At 35.3% G+C, this 19,630-nt stretch overlaps 1 protein-coding gene across 2 annotated transcripts in view; it reads right to left on the bottom strand.

The window, feature by feature from the left end:
• LOC408714 (uncharacterized protein DDB_G0286591) overlaps positions 1-13,667 on the bottom strand; it is a 98,048-nt gene extending 84,381 nt beyond the window's left edge. For both annotated transcript variants that reach the window (XM_006561081.3, XM_006561080.3), the window contains exon 1: positions 13,065-13,667. The gene's annotated coding sequence lies outside the window, so the exon portion shown is untranslated. The remainder of the gene's footprint in view (positions 1-13,064) is intronic.
• Positions 13,668-19,630: the final 5,963 nt, after the last annotated feature.

Raw genomic sequence — 19,630 nt, forward strand, 5'->3', positions numbered from 1 at the left:
GTTAAATCACTAATGCTACGCAAAGGTAATATCTTGTATCTTAAAAAAGACCATGTCTTCAATTTTTTCCACCTAATAACTGTACACTCCAAAACAATCTTTCCCATTGATAGCGCATAAAGGATTGAACGCACTCCCACGAGTTTAGTTCCCGCGTTAGTTTCTCGCTCGAAACTGTACATCCGCGCCACTGTGAATCACCGCATATCTCAAAAGCTGGACGTGCACAGCTACGCCACAATGCCGATATACACACGCACACGGATACATACACACGAGCCAGCTGCGAGTACGGGAAAAGCGAGGAGTGAAAAGAGGGATGAAACGGCGGACGCGGACGCTCGGTTAAACGGAATAGAGATATTTATTGGCGTAGCTCGTGTCGCCTCTATACAGCCAATTTACATCTCGAGTCACACGCGTAAAGATAAGTTGTCGCGCAAGAGGAGATACATAAGCGGGACGGATAGATCGCGGGGGGCTCCGTTAGAACGCGGAGGACCATTAAATAGGGGCCCGGAGTGTACACGCACGAGCGGGCATTGATTTGTGCCTCGATACTGCGCTACCAGACTCGCGAATCGAGGAATTAACGAAACGTATCTATTAATTCTGCCAATTCTCACGCCCGAATACCCACCACCGTGCAACTATTATTAGGAGGGAGTTATGCGGCGATAACGGCCGAGGTCTATGCGCCTGTTTTGTACCGTTGTGCCTGCTTTTATTGCGCGAACACGCTTCCCGATTTCTCCCCTCCCTCCCTCCTACTTCTCGTTTACGACGATGAGGCTAATTACTTAGCAAGCTACCGGGAGACGGGCTGGGTTGGTTGGTACTTTATCAAACATTTATGGCGTTACCTCGCGATTTGAGGATAACGTATGCGTTAAAGGTTTCGTGATTAACGATTTGGCGATATTGGAGATAATTGATTGGAAAATTCTTCTGAAAATATTAGTCGATACTAACGGAAAGATGTGCGTTCAAGGTGTGGAAAGTTTGAGGGGGGGTATTTTAATTACTGGAATTCTTCGTATATATTTTATCCGTGAAAAAAATTTTGCGCATAATTTTGCATAAATAATTATTTATCGCGAGTCAAGCGCGATATTATAATAATAAATTTAGAATTCGTTTCGCGCAATAAATATCCACCACAGTTGCGAATATTTGTAATTTTTTTCAATCGACATTCAACCGCTATGATCCCGTGAACGGATATTACGTATTCGTAGTATCTTCTTGCATGGAAATGCGAGAAGATCTTATACCATTCAGGTGTGTAGAAATCAACGAGTTTAGCCGCAATCTTTTTCCATCTCAGGAATCAAAAAAAGAATCATGCTACGCATCTTAATTTCTACATCACCGTTTTAATGATATTAAATTTCTAATCTAATTCGAGAATCATCGAAACTTGATTATGATTATTAATCCACAATATAATTATTTCCAGGTAACGTCCCTCCTCCTTCGAATCGAACAAAAATTTTCCAACAAAAGTCTTGCGAATAAACGAATAATTAAACACTTTATCGAAACCCATAAACGTTAAACCAATAGGCCGAAAACAAAGCAAAAGAGGCTCCATCCTCCTGCATCAGCATTAATAACTTCATCAGTGTTCGTGAAAAGGAGAAATAAGAAAAGGGGTGGCGGCGGGGCAGCACACGGTGAACGGAATTCATTCTGGAGCGTCGTAAAAGTGGACAAAAAGGATCGGTACGGTCGTGATCGTCCATTTTCAGGCCCCGTCGATCGGGACAATGGTAGAAGAGAGAGGGAGGGGCCCCTGTTTCGAACAAGGAGCGCGTTATGGTATATACGGCTGTATGCAGTCGGCTATACGATTATTTTGCGCGGCCACGGCAAGGCCACCACCCTACACCGAGGTGACAGAACCTTCTTCTTCTCTCGTCTAACCCGCGGTCAACCAGGAACCTTGAGGAATTCCTGAACCGTTTAAAGGACCTCCGCTCGAAAAAGCGCAAAACGACGAAAATGCGTGGCACAAAAGAGATCCAAACGGATCACAGGTCAACCGATGCCGATTTGATTTATGCTGCGAGTATTCCTCTCGCGTTATTGTACCCTCCTCGGTAATTTTTTTCTTTTTTTTTTTCTTTTTTACGATTGGGAATACCTTTCTGCTTGCGTATATATTTTTATGCTTTAACTATCGTTGAGGTTGTTCATCTTTTCCTATTCCCATTCGCGAATATATTGAAGTATTGATCTCTTTTTGAATATCTACTTGTGTAGATTATCAAGATATGTTATAATTTCATATCATTTATTAACATTATTTCTTCGTTTCAGACTGAATTGAGAGAAACTGGCTCTGTTTAAATTAATATTCCCTTAATGTCTTGTCTCTTCATGGAAGAAAGAATCAAGATATGAAGATTTGTTATTGCACTATCGATTAAAGAAAATTGGAATGATTGGATAAGTGTGAAAGTGAAATACACTCTTGAAAGAAGCTGACTTCATCGTATGTTTTTCGATAAATATTCTGAATTGTCAAGTGAGAGTTTGCGTTGCAATTGACTCACTGTGAGTCTCGAGTGCGCTCGATATTTAGTTGGAACTTTAAATAGACGCGAAGAAGGGTTGTTGGCAGATGTCCCATCGATAATTCTTTTGATACTCCTTCCGGTAAATATTTATGCATAATTTCTAACAGGGAAATTCTAATTCAACGTATCGACGTGATTGTAATCATGCGTTTCGATCCTTCCCCATTTTAGACGAGTAAATTAAAAGAAAAAAGAAAGAAACTAGAGAAGATTATTCAAATCAGAAAGTGAAAAAAAATTTAGAAAACATATATTAAAGCACATTTACGATCACCTGTGCGAAAGGCTCGAGAGTATCGTATCATTTGCGTGTGCAAAGTCGATTTTCACGAAAAAAAAAAAAAGGAAGAAAAGTATCAACGCGTTTCCTCTCCCGTATCGTAGAACCACCACAGAGACGAGCTGCAAAGTAAGCACAACTCGACCAAAGAGAATTCTCGAGACCGCTGATCGCGACTACTTGCCACGCATACAGCGTTAAGTGTCTGGTTACAGGTGTGTCTTAGGCGAATTACACATCGCTCGTTTCCTTTGCCGTGTGTTCCACGGAACACCGTGATTAGCATTCGATCGTCGGGTATCGGCGTGTACGCGTTACGTAAAACCGATCACGAATCGCATTCCACGGCGTAATTATTAACACAATGGATGCGTTGTTAAGGAGAGGAAGGGGGGAGGCGCGGTCATAGTTTAATTATGCTATAATTGCAATTAACGAAGGATGTAACGAAACATGCGCGCGAACATTCAAATCGTGGAAGATTTGTGCCCGATCCTCTTCCATCCTCGTGTCCCACACCCTTTTCTCTTCCTTTTCGTTTTTTCGTTTCCTACCCATTTTCATCCCGTTTCTCTAATGCTTTGCGCGTTGTATTAATAGTTTCGAGCAATTCGCGTTACGGGGAAGGGTGATCGCGGTTCATCGACCACCGGGCAAAAACTGGCCACGCTCCGCAAATGGAGACATATGCGGTTAACCCGCTGGCTCGCTTATTTCTGCGCGCACGTCATTATTATCGAGTGATTACGCGAGATCAAAGCCTGAATAATAAATTTAAGAGCCGCCTGAAATACGCGGCATTCTTCTTTTCCTACGTTAAACGGAGGGTAAACGGAAAAGTTTATCAATATCGATCTCTGTATTTTACAGAAACTTGTCTTTCCTTACACTCTTCGTTTATTTCTCTTTATTCTGTCTATCAGTATTTATCTTAGTCATATGAGATTAAAAAAGAATCTCTTGGATAATAAAAAACCACAAATTTTCCATAACTATTTCACGCTGTGAAATTCTTCTAAGAAATTATTCTAAAGTTGGTTAATTTTCAGCGACTGCTCTTGCGATTACGCAGCCTCCATGTCACGAATGACGCGAGGGACGAGCACGAGGCGCGCGTTTGAAGAAAAAGAAAGGGGGGAAAAAAAGGCTGGCGCGGAACAAAGGGTCGTAATTTCGCGATACTGGACGAAAACGAGCGGTGAACGGCGTGGAGAGATCGGTTATCGACGCGAGTGACACACATCGGGATTAATTAATCGACGTTTCACCGCGTCTCCATCCCGATTGATTTATAAGAGAACCGTTCCGAACACGCGAGAAACCGTGTTGTTCGAACAACTGGCCGGCGTTCAAGAAAGCTGACAAATGGAGAGCAATTCGGGCCGTGGAAAAAGAGTGACAAACTGGTCGCACATGACGAAATTCCTCGAAAGCGAACCGGGGAATTAAGATTTCACGCTCGTTCGAATCTAATTAGCGTTATTCGCGTGTGATACAAGAGGCCACGTTTTCTTGTCTTTCTTTTTTTTTTTTTTTCTTTCCCCCTTCTTCCCGTGTCGCGTGTTCCGTATAGTTGTACACCGACGAGACAAGGACGAGGGGAATATTGAAATGCAAACTTCTCGTAAATTTCGATATAAATTCAGCTTCGAGTAACGGTAGAAAACGAGAGATAAATATATCAAGATGTTTATTACATATTTACGGTTGATTTCTTTTTTTCTTTATAAGCGGTCGTGGAAATTCTTTGATGGAAATGTACGAACGTAGAAAATGGGTCTACTAAAGGATGCGTGTGAGACGCAGCTTCGAGAATGATTCTACACGTCTTTGGTAAAATAGAATGATAAAATTTATGAGAGGAGACGATATTGAAGGGGATAAAAAATATTTTTATCAGGAAGCAATCAGGATAAAGTATATTTGAATTATGATTAACGCGTTTACGTGGCGATAAATTATTAAAAATTGAATTTATTATTCGATCAAATTTTTCAGACTAAAAATGTCACGTCGAATAATTCAATCGAATGGAAAAATCAAGAACGATCGATTTCGTCGACGAGATTCTTTGAATACCGTGGAATTCAGAGAAATACATAAATACATAAAAGAAAAAAAAGATCGTGATTCATCGAACGTTTAAATTCTCTTCTTTTTAAAAATAGTACACGAGAGACGAGAATATTTTTGCCTTGAACTTTTCAATTTTCCTCGCTATTCTTGCTCTGAGAATTTTGTCACATTTCGGTTATATCGCGAATTACCGGGACAAGGGTACTTTGACTACTTAACACAAGTACGACATTTAAGTATGGCTGAGTGGCGCCAGTATGCGCGTTTGCGAGGGTGAACGTTCTTAAGAAAGAAAGAATGAGCGGGACACGGTGGATGTTTGAGAGAATTTCAACGGGAGAAAGTGCATGTCTGTTAAAATTCATAGCAAGTCGTTCGAAAAATGATTTAAATAATAATCGAATATTAAAACTAAATAAACGTGCTTAAGAGATAAACAAGAGATGAACAAGAAAATAATTGAAAACTACAATAAAGAAACGAATAAAATCGAAAATCAAAAGATGGATCAAAAATATATTTCAAATTACATGGATTGAGAAAGCAAAATAACCAAAAAAAACTCCATCTTTGAAAATCTTGAAAAATGAATTTATATATATATATTTCTTCTTTAAACCAAAAATTAAAAAGATATTCTCGACTATTAATATGCGATACGGAACACCCACTCATGTTCATAACATCTAATTTATCGAGATACGATTCAGATCTTATCATGGATCACCTAACACGATAGAGGTCTCATCCAAAGATTAAACTCGTAGTATTTTCTCATTGACAAGCTATAACATGGCTAATATATTTCGAGACACACGGGAGCGTGTCTGAGCAGGTTTCCTTGGCCCGGTAAGAAACTCATCGAACCGTATATGAAGATCGGGATGATAGATATCGCGATTTCCTCCGCGATCGAAAAAAAATTCACGTGTTCCACGGGGCCTTGTGTTACTTTCCCTCCGCTTGGCAAAAATTACTCTTTACCAGGTTTTAAGAGCAGTTGCATCGCTAATTGCTCACGAAATATCGATATCGAGTTAAACGAGACCAATTTATTAATTGATACAAGCTGGATATATATCATCGACGAGTTTCTATCACGACGAGGACACGAAAATTGATCCGCGATGGTTGCTATCACCACAGGTGGAAAATATATAGGTATCGAGCATGCGTGTGAAATTCTTCATCACAGTTGAATTACTAGGGAAGTGTGACTGGCACGATTGTGCAGGGAAGAGGAAATCGTTAAACTTGAACTTGTATACATATGTATGCTTAAATTGCAAACATTTTGCCTTGAAAGAGACTACTACTATCGTACTATAAATACGATAACATTGCTTTCACTTATATTATGAACAATTTTTATAAACGAAAGAGTGTAAGATTTTTCTTTTTAAAAATAATTTAATTTAAAAAATATAATGGATGTTAATTTTTTTTAATGCATTAACTGCAACAATATTTCTTTAATAAATACGAATAAAATTAGGAAGTTTCGTATTTCTTTAATAAATAACGATTTCTTTAATAAATATTGAACTATACGATCCTTTTCAATTTTTGTTTAATTTTCTAAACGAGTCTCTCTCGTTCGTCGCGAATACAATAATAATTATCGAAAAAAGAAATATAAAATATAATGGTACACATTCCATCCAACTTCTCGCTTCTAATTACTTTCTACTCGAAAGGAATTTCCTCGACTGGGTATTGCGTAAGGCAATTAAAGCGATTTCATTAGTTCCGTTGATAACATTCATTTGTAACCACGCGCACCGTATACTCAACGCACCGAGTAAATTTCTTCAGTGTCGAGAGATTTCGTAAATAAAGAATCTTTCCCTCCCCCCTGGAACTCTATTTAAGAACACTTCCGACCGGTTAAATGATAAAACATCGAGCTTCAGTATTTTTAGCGCGCGCGAAAACACGTGGAAAGTTATTTATCGAAATTTACACGAGTGAAAATCTATGTTTAGCGACGTGGACACGGGAAATGTGTGCCACAAGCGGTCCCATATCGCGATGCACGTTCAATTAAATTTCTAGTTTTAAATTCGTATCATCGTATCATGCGTAAGGTAAAACGTTGCTCCGGGGAGATAACGTTTCCACGAAATATATCGATCTCCCTCGTTCCACCTCGTTGGTCTCCTCCATGTTGTCTATAATTATGTCCAAAGAGGTTCCACTTTGCTTGTGCTAATATTTAATCTTTTATTGATTAGAATTTTTACGATTGTGATATTCCTCGATCCTGTTCGTGCATGTTCGTGTTTCACTCGATTTTCATAATGCAAAATTATAGGTTTGTTATTATCCGCCCTACTTTCTCGAGAACAACTCTCGTACGCGTATCCGCGTTATCTTCTTATTCCGCTTCGAATTCGAGATATAAATTTAACAAAGATTCGCCTATATTATTATACGAGACTTCCTAATTTTATTCGCATGGGAAGATTAGATAAAAATATATTCGTAAATTATAGAGAACGTATGTGCGTGCATTAAGGATTGGAAGGATAAAAGTATCGTATTGCTAAATTATCTGTTATTTATTTATACGTTTGATAAAAATTACCTCGTTTTTTTTCGTTTCAAACAAGATAATGATTATCATCGTGGCACGTTTCCTCATTTCTCTTTCGTTTTATTACAAACCTAATATCGTAACTAATCTAGCATATAACAACTAATTCTCTATTCTGCTTATATCTTAACATCCATTTAATATCTGTTATATAACCTTCCTTTCTTTATACCATACGCGAAATAGACTTAATTTGTACGCAAAATATACCACCAATAAAATCGAAACTTTAACACAACACGATTGTTCATCGAATAAAAAGAAAAAGGAAAAAAGAATTATTATCGTACCTACTTCGAAAGGAGTTACACTATCTCTCAGATTCCGAGCTAAGATTATCCTTACATTCAAAGACACCCCGTATACGCACATCAAGACCTGCTCGATTGCGCAACTCGAGTGAGCAAATGAAAGTAATCTCTCCGCAACCATGATACACAGGCCAAACGAGATTCGAGTCCCTGGTTGAACAAGGGCAAACATCGCGACGCGTAAATCACCGGAATGATATCGCGTCGCCTTAATCACCGGTTCCATAAACATTTCGGCATGTTTCGCGTAATTTTATACTATCACGGAACGAAGATGTAACAGCCATAAAGAAACGTAAAGGATTAGATACGACGATTCCGTGGAAAATATAATTTGGAAAAGGTACGAAAAATCGAACCAATATTCCCAAACCATATTTTGAAATATAACACGTTGAAAAAAAAAATCGTCGTTACGTGTACCATGTATACAGTGTGTATCGAAAAAAATATTGTTTCGACGTAGCAAGGAGGCCTGGTAAAGAAGAACAATGAACACCATGTCCAACACCAGCATTCAACCCCGTGAAGAATGTATGTGCATAGATTCGATCTATTTTATATATATATATATAATTCATCATGAGTTATAATGTTTGTAATTTTATAAATTTACTTAGATTTCCTTTTTCTTAGGCAGGTTTAATGCTTGCTTATATCTGGATGATAGTTATGTTTGTGGCAGCTCTCGTTTTCGTGATTGGATTCCTGTATCAATTTATTTTTTAAGGTAACGAGCAACATTTATGACGATTGAACGATTGAAATTGAAATATTTTATCAATTAATCTTTATTCAGGTAATGGAATTATTCTCGTTTGAAATATTCAGTGGAAAAATTTATGGTATTCCCTCATTTTTTTTTCGAAAACGAGACGAGAACGAGCAAGCAAGAAATGCGTGAGATCGTACTTATTTAATGAATTTTCAAATTTGTACATATAATATGTAATATACATAACATTATGTTTTAATGTCTGTTTCTTCTCATTTTTTATAAAGAATTTAATCCAAGAATTCTTTTCAATTCATTACCTTTTCACTTGATCGATTAATTATTATTAATATTAAACAATAATTGTACCATAAAATATTTTACATTTTAAACAAATGTAATCTTTTTGTGAATCAATTTATTAAATATTATCATTATTGTTCAATATACGATAATATATATGTATATATATATACATATAAATATTTCGATTTTATTTTTATATATCTTCCCCCCATCAAAATGGAATCTCGACAAGTGTAAAAAAATATAATATAATATAATACGTAAATTATTCAATTTTATTTTTACAATTATCCGTTATGACGCCTCAAAATATGATTTCAACTAAAGGTGGACTCATACAGAGAATCTCGTTCACGACTCGCGCCTACATATTAATTAAAAGTTATCGATACTTGGTCGTCGGTCGAAACATGAAGCTAATTTAATTTAAGAATAAAAATTCTTTTAAAAGATCGAAGTAATTCCATCTTAAGTAACGGCCGCTTTTGTAGTTTAATTGGACGAGAGAAAGGACGACGGATATGGAAATATCCGAAGACTGTCGTTTTCAAACGTGGTTCGAGGCTTCAAAGTGGAGCAACTGTCAAGATAAGGAAAAGTGAATCGACTGCTTTCACGGTTGTGTTGAATTCTGTTTGAGGATCGTGGATTAAGCGAACGGCCCAATTAGTTCGATTCATCCACCAGTTTGATATTTGTACAAAATTTCCATTGATGAAATATTCGTAACGATCAACAGCTTCGTGTTGTTCAACACGATTGGAGGAGTTCCCGTGTTTGAAGCAAATAAAATTTCACTTTTTGATATCGACGCAAATACGCGAACCGAATTTCAACCGTGAAATATTGAATATTTATTGCACACGAGAAATCGATAATTACTATAGTATGGAAAATAAATAATTTTAACGCTGTATACAACTTTGCGATAAGAGATTATTCAAGTCTTTCTATATTTTATACATTTTATTTTGTAATGAGTAAAGTTGGTAAAATTTAAAAATAAAAATTGGAAAAAAACTTTATTATAAAAACTAAATTACCGAATGCAGAACAAAATTTTGATTTATTTAAAAAAAAAAAAATATTGTATTTAATATTTACTTTAATATTTATATGCAACCATGTGAAAACACATAATATTATATATATATAGAGAAAAAGAGAAAGAAAACACATATTTGAAATATTTATAAAATAAAAATATTTTAAATATCATCGATTAAAAAATAAAAGAATTTGACTACAAAAGATTCGAAATATCTAAAATATAAATTGTTAATAGCTATTTAAATAGAAAATATAAATAAGATGATATTCGAAATACGTAATAAGCAATGCTAACATCTAAATTCATCTTATGTATCTCCAAGATAAATTCTTGGGAATCAAAAATACGTGTTTTCTGGATTATAAATCATGCATATCGATTTAAAAAAAAAAAAAAAAAAGCACCACAAAAGAATAATTGGATAGTTATTAGGATTTAAATCCTTTCAAATGAAATTACCAATAGGCTGCTGCATCGTAATTCATTAACGCCTGTTTAAATCATGTATAAGACAGATAGCCAGATTCCAGATAAAAACTTGGCTTTAGAAAACATAAATCGATAATCTATTGATTCCAAAAATGTAAATTCGCGTTGAAATAAATTCCGAGGAATAAAATCTTATTTTTTGAACGAATCTTTATGTTTATTATTATCCTTATTATTATTTATCTATCAAATTCCTATGTCTTTTTTATTTTAAATTAAATTCTTTTAAATCATAATAGAAAATTTTAATATTCCCTTTTCGAACAATGCAACAGTATTTGAAAAAATTAATTGGAAGAATAATTAATGTTGTCATCGTGATGAAAGATCGATTGCAACATTAATTGCTAAAAAGAAGTTCAACTAAAATTATTACTGTGATTAAAAAGCCACGATTAATTAGAAGTTAACAATTTATAATTCAATTTCAAATGATTAAAATGGAATAATTAAAATTTTAATATTATAATTTAATTAAAAGCTTATAATAACTTTCTCGTTTACAATATTGAACAATATAAAAATCTACCGAAGGTTGTACACGATATTCACGGTATGTAGCATATCCTTGTCTTTCAAGGCTCAAGTACAACTTTTACGATTCATTCAAATATCAAAGTATACTTGCATAAGTACATTCCTGAATCCTATAGGTAGATGTTTTGGAATTCAAAACCAGCTTGTATAATCAAAGTACTTTGCAAATACAGAAAATGAAACAATATCTTCTCTGACAAGTAATCGAATCCTATGAAATAAATACTGTGTAATAAATACAAAATATTTCAGAAAATGATTCAACATCTAAAAACAATAAAATAAAGAATGTATCCTATTTGATGATATTTTATTTATGAACCGTAACAAATTTTCCTAAGATATTAAATGAATATTAAAATATCATTCATTGGATCGCTATAATTCGAAGGAATAAGAGCATGAAAAAAAGAAATGAGAAGAATACCGAAATTAAATTCATTAGGCCTCTACTTAAGAATATCAAATCCATGCAAAAAATATTGAAAGAATAATCACAACTGATAATTATGCAATATAGTAATATAATGAAATGTAAAGTATAATATAACTATTTTAAGTATCTTCTACGAAATAAAGTGATAATGATAAAATGCAAAACTTGCAATAAAATAAACTTTTCTTGTTATTTTCAGATGTTGAATCAATCCTAATAATATTTTCTACTTAATACAGAATATTCTATTGATTAATTTCATTTCAAAGTGAAAAAATAGAAAAGAAAATATAAAATACAAGCTCCTACAAATTATAAAAAATATACAAGCTTAAATTTTTCAAAGAAATTAAAATTGTACGTCTTATCTTCCATAAAAATCTCAAAAAAAAAAAAAATAAATCATTTATTTCTATCAAAAATAATTGAAAAAATAAATAAATTATTTATCCAAAATGAAAATGAAAAAAAATATCTATATATCGATCATAAACATCAAGACAGCGATATAAAAGAAGACTTAAACCTATAGAAGCTTCCTCTCGAAGCCTCGCGTCTAAATACGAGCCCTATCTACCGCACGGATCTAAATCCTTGTAAATCAGAACCATCAGGAGATGGTTTCCAAGCGTACTCGCGATCTTCCCACTTCTCGCGGCCCATTCGTTCCATTAACGGTGAACGCACCTTTGATTTTCAGCCTCTCCGGCCTTCTTAGCCCTTCTTCGATCTCGCTCTCTCGTGGAGGAACACACGCACGCGAGCACACGTTTATCCACGAGCGTATACGCGACAATAGCGGTACCAAAGTCGTTTTATTGTCGCGCACTTATTGTCCACCACGTATCGCGGCTCGTAAACACTGTCCCGCCGTTGAAAGCATGCTCCGTGGGCAGATTTCGTAATCGTTTTAGAGGTTACGCCGAAGGTTAGCCCTTCTGCCGTGACCACTACTTCCCTGCTCGTCATTTTCGTCGTTACGACGCATTGCGGATTTTCGAGGCCAAAGAACGCTTCGACGATAAACAGAATGACTTCGATACGCAGAACTCTGACTAATGTCAACGACATTCCGCGGTAGAAAAACATTTCCCAAGCGAAATTTTTTTGTTTATACCTCGAGGATATAATCGGATCAACTGAATGAAATTCGTGGAATTTTACTTGAGAATGTTGACGATTCTATCCAATTCAAGCATGCTTTCAATATTCTAATTACGTTTCGTATAATTTCGAAGAATTCTCCTATATGGAGAATATATGGAAAAAGTATATTGAAAATACGACACGTTTATTTTATAACAGTCAACTCTTAAATGAAGATTATTAACAATGAGATAATTATAACACGTGGCACTTATTTATTTTGCCATGTGTTACAAGAGAGCAAAGTTATAACTGTTTATAATGTTTGCAGCGTAGAATCGTATATAGCTGTTAGAGGTCGTGTTTGCCGCGTCTTTATCTACCATACCTATGGGCTAAAAAATGTGGTTTTTATAACGCAATACGCCATCGAATAATACGAACTACGAAAATCTTACATACTAAACGCCAATCGAAACGATAATTACGCGAAATTGAGAACGAAACGGAATGGAATTGATCCATGTTCACGGCGAGACGGTGATAATCGCGCCATTGTGATGAATTAAACAACAAATCAAGTGAAGTTCGTTACTTACCGGTGACGAATGGTGTAGAGGTTAGCCACAAACCATGCTTCTGTTCAATCGATGTATGACGATTAGCAGAATATAAATGTTGAATTGGCAGGATTGTAGAATCGAGGTGGCCCGGAACAACGATGATTTTCAGTCTTTTTCTCCAAAAGGCACAAATGTCACCACATCGAAACACGACTCACAGGATGGAGGGGCCGGCGTGTCGTCAATTGCGTCGCAATCGTTCGCGTCCCAAACTTCGTTATACGCGGTGTGTCAATGAATCGAAAGGAAAACACCGGGAATTTTGGGGAGTGGATATAACTGAACGTGAGCTTCGATCGATGTCCGTGCGCAGACTGCCCGCACCTCGGCTGCTGCCGGGCGTTCGTCATGTTGCGGTCTCGCTGGGTCTTTGTCGATCTTGCTTCGTCTCTCGCTCGGTTACACTCGGCTTCCCCACTATCGTCGATTGTACCGTCTCACTTGCACGACGCGCGCACTTCCCCCTTCGAAATAACACTCAGTTTCGCCGTTCGTTCGATGCCACGACCGAGCATCGAACATTTTCCACCGTTTTCCACAAATTCACACTGCACAACGTGATTCGCACGAGCTTTTCCATTTATAATGGCGAACAATTCGATGCGTGCGCAGCAGTTTCGATATATCGTTGCGCGCGCCACTAACTGCGAGTTTCGAGAAGCGGGCTTTCCAATCGAAACTATTCGATAATTGGAAATGGGCGGAAAAATGCTCTCATTTCAAATTTAATAAATTGATTTCGGCAACGATTTAATGATTTGTCGAAATTATGAGAAAGAAGGCGTTTCTTTGGAATCTATATAGAGTTTTTATTGTTTCTTGAATTCATATTTTGAATTCAGATCTTCCAGTGAAAAATTTTACAAATCTGTAATTTAATGCTTCGATGATTAATAATAAATATATATTTTTCACTTACTTTGAAAATATTGAAAAAATTAAAAATTGTTTTATGTTTTTTAGGATATAAGGATTATTTATTTATTTATTTATTTATTTTTGAATAAATTTATTACAATTAATTTTATTTTTTTTTGTTATTCAAATAAATTTATATAGATTTTATTCATTAATAAATTTTTTTTAATATTCATACATTATTTTCAATTTTATAATATAATTTTAAATTTTAATTTCTATAATTATTTTCGATTATTTTATTTTAATTCATCTTCTACAAAAACAGATTTTTCTTTTCGTATTCATATTCTTAAAATGCATTTCTATTGCAAAAGATAAAAATGAAATTAAACGTTTTCCGTTTTCCATAGATATTATCCGAATATTTATGTATGCATTCACAGTGCAATCTACAATAATTTATATTCGATTTCTACTTGACTACTGAATCCTGCTGTGTACATATCATGTACATTATGTCAACTACATATGCCATGATTTATGGTTCTGTTCAGAACAAATAAGTTTTCTGTATTTTACGTATTCCGTTGAATACATCGATAAAATCTCAAATACCTGTTTTTCTATTACGATGGATCTATTATTTCCCTTCACGTTTTCATGTTATTTCTTTCCAAAAATAATATTTCTTTCTAATTGAATTTCAATCATTAATTATCTTAAATTTAAATATTGATCCATTAAACTTTATACAATTATTTATATTAGATTAATTTCGTTACAACAAATTATTGTTACCTCTTTATAATTCTGTTTCGTTAAAAACAGATTTCAACTTTAGAGATCTTTTTACAAATAGATTAATTTCAATAAATTTATTAATGTTTTTATATATTTCTAGACACATCATTATTGCGATATTTGGTCTTTTTCTCATCCTAAGAGGCCAAATATATTATTACAAAACCAAAGGAAAAAATGGAAGATATATAAACAATTGCAACACTTGGTTAATGTTCATTTGAAATGTTCAAGTAATCTTCGCCACAATTATCGAATAAACGAACGATCCAGTCGGACAGCTCCTCGAGCAAAGTGTTGCCTAATTTTTCTCCACCAATCCTGAAAAAACAAGAAACATTAACAAAACTACACGTTACCATACGTTCATCATCAACGTCACTTATCGCTAGTGATGGGCTCAAGTACATCGTAAGTAAATTCGAAAATTGACAAATTCGAATATTTTATAAAGTTTCAAAGTACGATAAATTTGAATGCAAAAGAAAAAAAGAAAAGAAATCAAAAGATCGATTTAATCACTATCTTTGACTATTAGAATTCTCATTCCACATTATAATTATATCAGTCTCGTTACATTTCGTTCTCACATTTGTTTTTTAATAAAATGATCTATAAACAGTAAAAAAAATTGTAAATAAAAAAAACTAAAATAAATATATCTTTCTGATTCCTTACAACAAACTTTTATAAATTCTAACTATTTATAAACGATTCAGATTCAGAAATTTACAAGAGCCTTCGAAATCCAGTCTACAAAATAATCAACAACCACCAAAATGAGCAAATATATTTTACTAATACCGACGAAATGATTTGATTTCAGATCCATCGAACATATCGAACTTGATCCCATCACTACTTACCACTATCAAGCTAATATTCGGGGTAATTGTTTAATACATACCTTGGATCGCCTCCACTCGGCATCAGCGCGAAATTTAATGGCACGTGTTTACTCATTCCATCGTGCACTCGCGATCTCGTTAATTGGCCCGCGGCGCGCATTCATTGATTAATGACGACCCCTCCCATCCAGTTTTCATAATCATCGGGCTCGATTCGTATCCTCCCTCCCTCCCCGCTCACGCTCGATGGCCCGACAATCGACGGATAAAAGGGTCGTTAAAAAACAGATTGCAACGTATATATCCCCCCCCCTCTCTTTCCTCGTGGCGACACACAAGCGACAATCTCGCCTTTCCGCGCCGTGAATTCGCGTGTTATCGCGTCCCCTTATCGGGCGCGTGTCGTCGCTTGACGCGAATAGAAAACCGGATGGATCAGAAATCGACGGGGCCCATTGTGCGACAAGGTGGATCGTGAATCGAGGCAGGAAGCACGGGGTAATAGGATATTTCCAGGCACCGACCCCATTTTCGCGTTTTTACGGATTCGAACACGTCCTGTAACCCAGTTGGCCGAGCTTTTTGCTTCGTGGCCGAGAATCGAAACTTTGAAAGAACTTTTAGAAGAAAGAAGAGGGGAAATCCTTGGTGTGTGTATTTATTTATTTATTTTTTCTTCTTTTCTTTTTGATCAAACATTGAAATTGAATAATATTTGTTATTTTCTGTTGTAGCAAGAGGATCAAATTGAGATTCGCTTTCATCACGTTTTAAATTTTTGAAACATATTCTCGAGAAGGATTGGAGATAGATTGCGATGTGATTTCGTTTTTGTTGGAGTCGATTACACGCACGGAAGAAAAAATAGAAAAATTGGAAAGGACAGAAAAATAGATCGGATCGAATAAAGTGTAAACGAATGTGGGAAAGTTTGTGATGAGGAAAAAAAAGTATCTTTTGGATGGACCCACATCGTTCGTCTAACCAAGCCTCTATTATGCTTTCGCTAGGAGAGAGAGTGTCATCGATCTTCCGGTTAAAGTTACCATCTTTTCATTTCGGAACAGCCACTCGTCCTTCATGAATCTCAAAAGCTACGTGGTGAAACTGAATTTTAAGAAGGAAGAGATACGTGTACAGATTTCTCATAGAGGTAGATTGCCTTCTTTTGTTCTACATCAAGCTTAAATGGGTTTTTTGATAACAAATAACAGTTACGTGTGTGAGATAATAATCGTTAAAAAATGAAACGCGAAAAATTATGGAGGAGACACTGATGAATGAATGAGTTTAAGAAGATCGAAAGTGAAGCATTCTTAAATGATGAACAATAAGCAATAAATCAGTTTTATTATCCCGCGTCACGAGTACGAGTAATTGTGATTTCTTAATTACTTCTTGTAGACTATATGTAATAGTTTTGTTTCTCTGCATTGTGCAAATAATTTATTAGACAAAATCAAGTTCTCTAATATTTTTGTTTGCAAAATTTTAAACTAATGAATCTTTAAAAAATTCTATAAATATCCTTTTTAAATAGAGAAATAAAAATAGAGATACAAACAATATATGAATTCCAAATATTTCTGTACAAGAAATATACTCTTTATACTCATATATCAGTCATCATCACACTCATAGTCTGATTAAATTTATCCACGTAAATCTTTTTATCGTTTCACAATATACGATAAGTATTTTACGAAAAATAAAAATCATGATCATTACTATAATTACTGTCGATAAATTTTTTTTCCTAACTCAACTTTCAAGTCCCTAAATTAAATTACTTACTATCTTGTTCACAGAGTTCCATACCATTAAATTTATTTATGTAAAAATGGCTCCAAGTTTTAACAATTCTTCTAACTTGTTGCTACAATTATCAAATTGGTTGCAAAATTGTCCTATTCATGATCGAACGTTCAAACTAAATTACCATGCAATACAGAGTTATCCACAAACCGCTTAAAAATCAGTAACTACAATCTCCACTCTTGGATGAAGATCCAAGAATCTTCCTGGAAAAATAATCGTAATTGACATAACTATGCGTCTCGTTCAATTTCGTCGCCGTCTTTGTCTTCGAAATTTTGCGTCGCAGTCTGGTAAATCATAAACGTCATATAACTGACCGTAAAACCGTGCGATTGCGGTCGTAATTCTTTTCTGGTGGTACCCGACCACGTGGCTTCCCGGCTGATTTTTCAGTTTTCACTACGCGGAAGGTTATTGAACGTGTCGCGGTGTGCCAAGGTAAACCGAGTGGAACGAACGGCGAAGACATGTCTATTGTTAAAGAGCAAGGCGTTCTCTGAACGTCGTTTTCCATGTCCGCAATTGAGTTTTCACCTCGACATCCCTCATTTTCATCATAAAACGCGTTTTAATGCCTCTAGAAGTTATACCTGTGGCTATATGGTTTCCTAGTATTTCTCCTTTTATTATTAGATAGATATAAAAATAAATATACATATATATATATATATATATATATATATATATATATATATATATATATATAAATCTTTGGCATTATACCGTTTCGATTATATAAGTATATTTATGTTCCAGAAATTGGATAAATAAATAAATAAATAAATAAATAAAAAAGGAAATAAAATATCTTAAGTAGCAATAAATGGAAGCTTCCTAGCTGAAATAGGATTGGTATAATTGGCTAATATGTTGCTTCCTTTCTAATCGACACAATCTCGAATCGAAGATTTTGAAGCGTTTGAAGATAGTAAGCGTTCAAGTAAGTACACTTGGGATTAATATGTCGAGAGTTATGAGATTCAACGACAATTGGCATCTTCTTGGTGCGATAGGGGTTTGTTTAATAGAGACTATTAGATTTGATTAAAAACATTTACACAAAGCACATATTTCTTCGATCAATTTCAATTTTTATTCTCGTAAAATTCCTCTTTTATTCTATTTATATCAAATTTAAAGAAAGCTAGAATGATTGACAATATACAGTTAATACAAAAAATTGGATTACGATCTTCCTGAAAGATTTATTTTATCAAAGTTTCTTAAACTATCAACGCGATCAATTTCTCATTACATTATATCATCCCAATCTTCTTAAAATACAATCCATCCAATTTTTCCAACGCAACGTTCGATTCCTTTTTCCTACGATCGCGATGATTATTCCCTTTACGGACGATCATCACGGATCCCATGAAATTCTCTCACGAAAATCGAAGCGAAACCACAACACGTGGTCGAATCGATTCGACGAGCATTGGCGCAAATTCTATCTATCGACAGGCCACACAGAAAGCTGCTCATAGTAGAACAACGTAACCCGAAGACCTGTGTAACAGTACCTCTCGAAAAAGACGGGGCAACGCTTCTAACTGTACTGTTAAACATCCACGCTCGCCTTCCTTTTTTTTTTCCTTTTTCCTCTCCTTTTTTTCTCCCTTTTTTCCTTTTCGAGCCACTTTGGACGCATATTAAACCCGTCCACGAGTCGTTACAGCTGTTTTTTCAACGCAACGGCGACGACCGGCCCATTCTTCGATTGCAAACGAAACAAATACACGCACGTTTTGTACGTCGAGCTGTCCACCGCGAGACGGCCTCGCGCCCTTTCTTCTTTTTCCCGCTTCCACCAGACAAATGCACGTCGCTTTTCGGATCGATGCACGGAATCTTAATGACATACTCGTCACGTATTCACTCGTGGACGACACTCGTGCACCATAAGTCCTAAGGGACGACAAAAGAAAACGTGCCACGTTTTGTGCCGGCTCGAACGGTATCGCGTGCACGATGCCTCGGACACGGCGACAGGTTTGTTAACCGTTTTCTCCGTTTGTGTGGGAGAACGAGCGAACCATTTTCGAGGAAATTTACGTCTCTTTAACCCTTCCCCGCGAATCAATCTACTCTACCTGGTTTTTTTTTCTCTTCGGTATTTATTATTTGTCGGGTATGACAATTTCAGGGGATGAAGAATAGTTTTCGAGATGGTTTGACAGAAATTTGTGAGAAAATTTAGAATTTATGGTGTTG

The sequence above is a fragment of the Apis mellifera genome, linkage group LG2 (genome assembly GCF_003254395.2).
Source record: "Apis mellifera strain DH4 linkage group LG2, Amel_HAv3.1, whole genome shotgun sequence".
Classification (NCBI taxonomy): domain Eukaryota; kingdom Metazoa; phylum Arthropoda; class Insecta; order Hymenoptera; family Apidae; genus Apis; species Apis mellifera.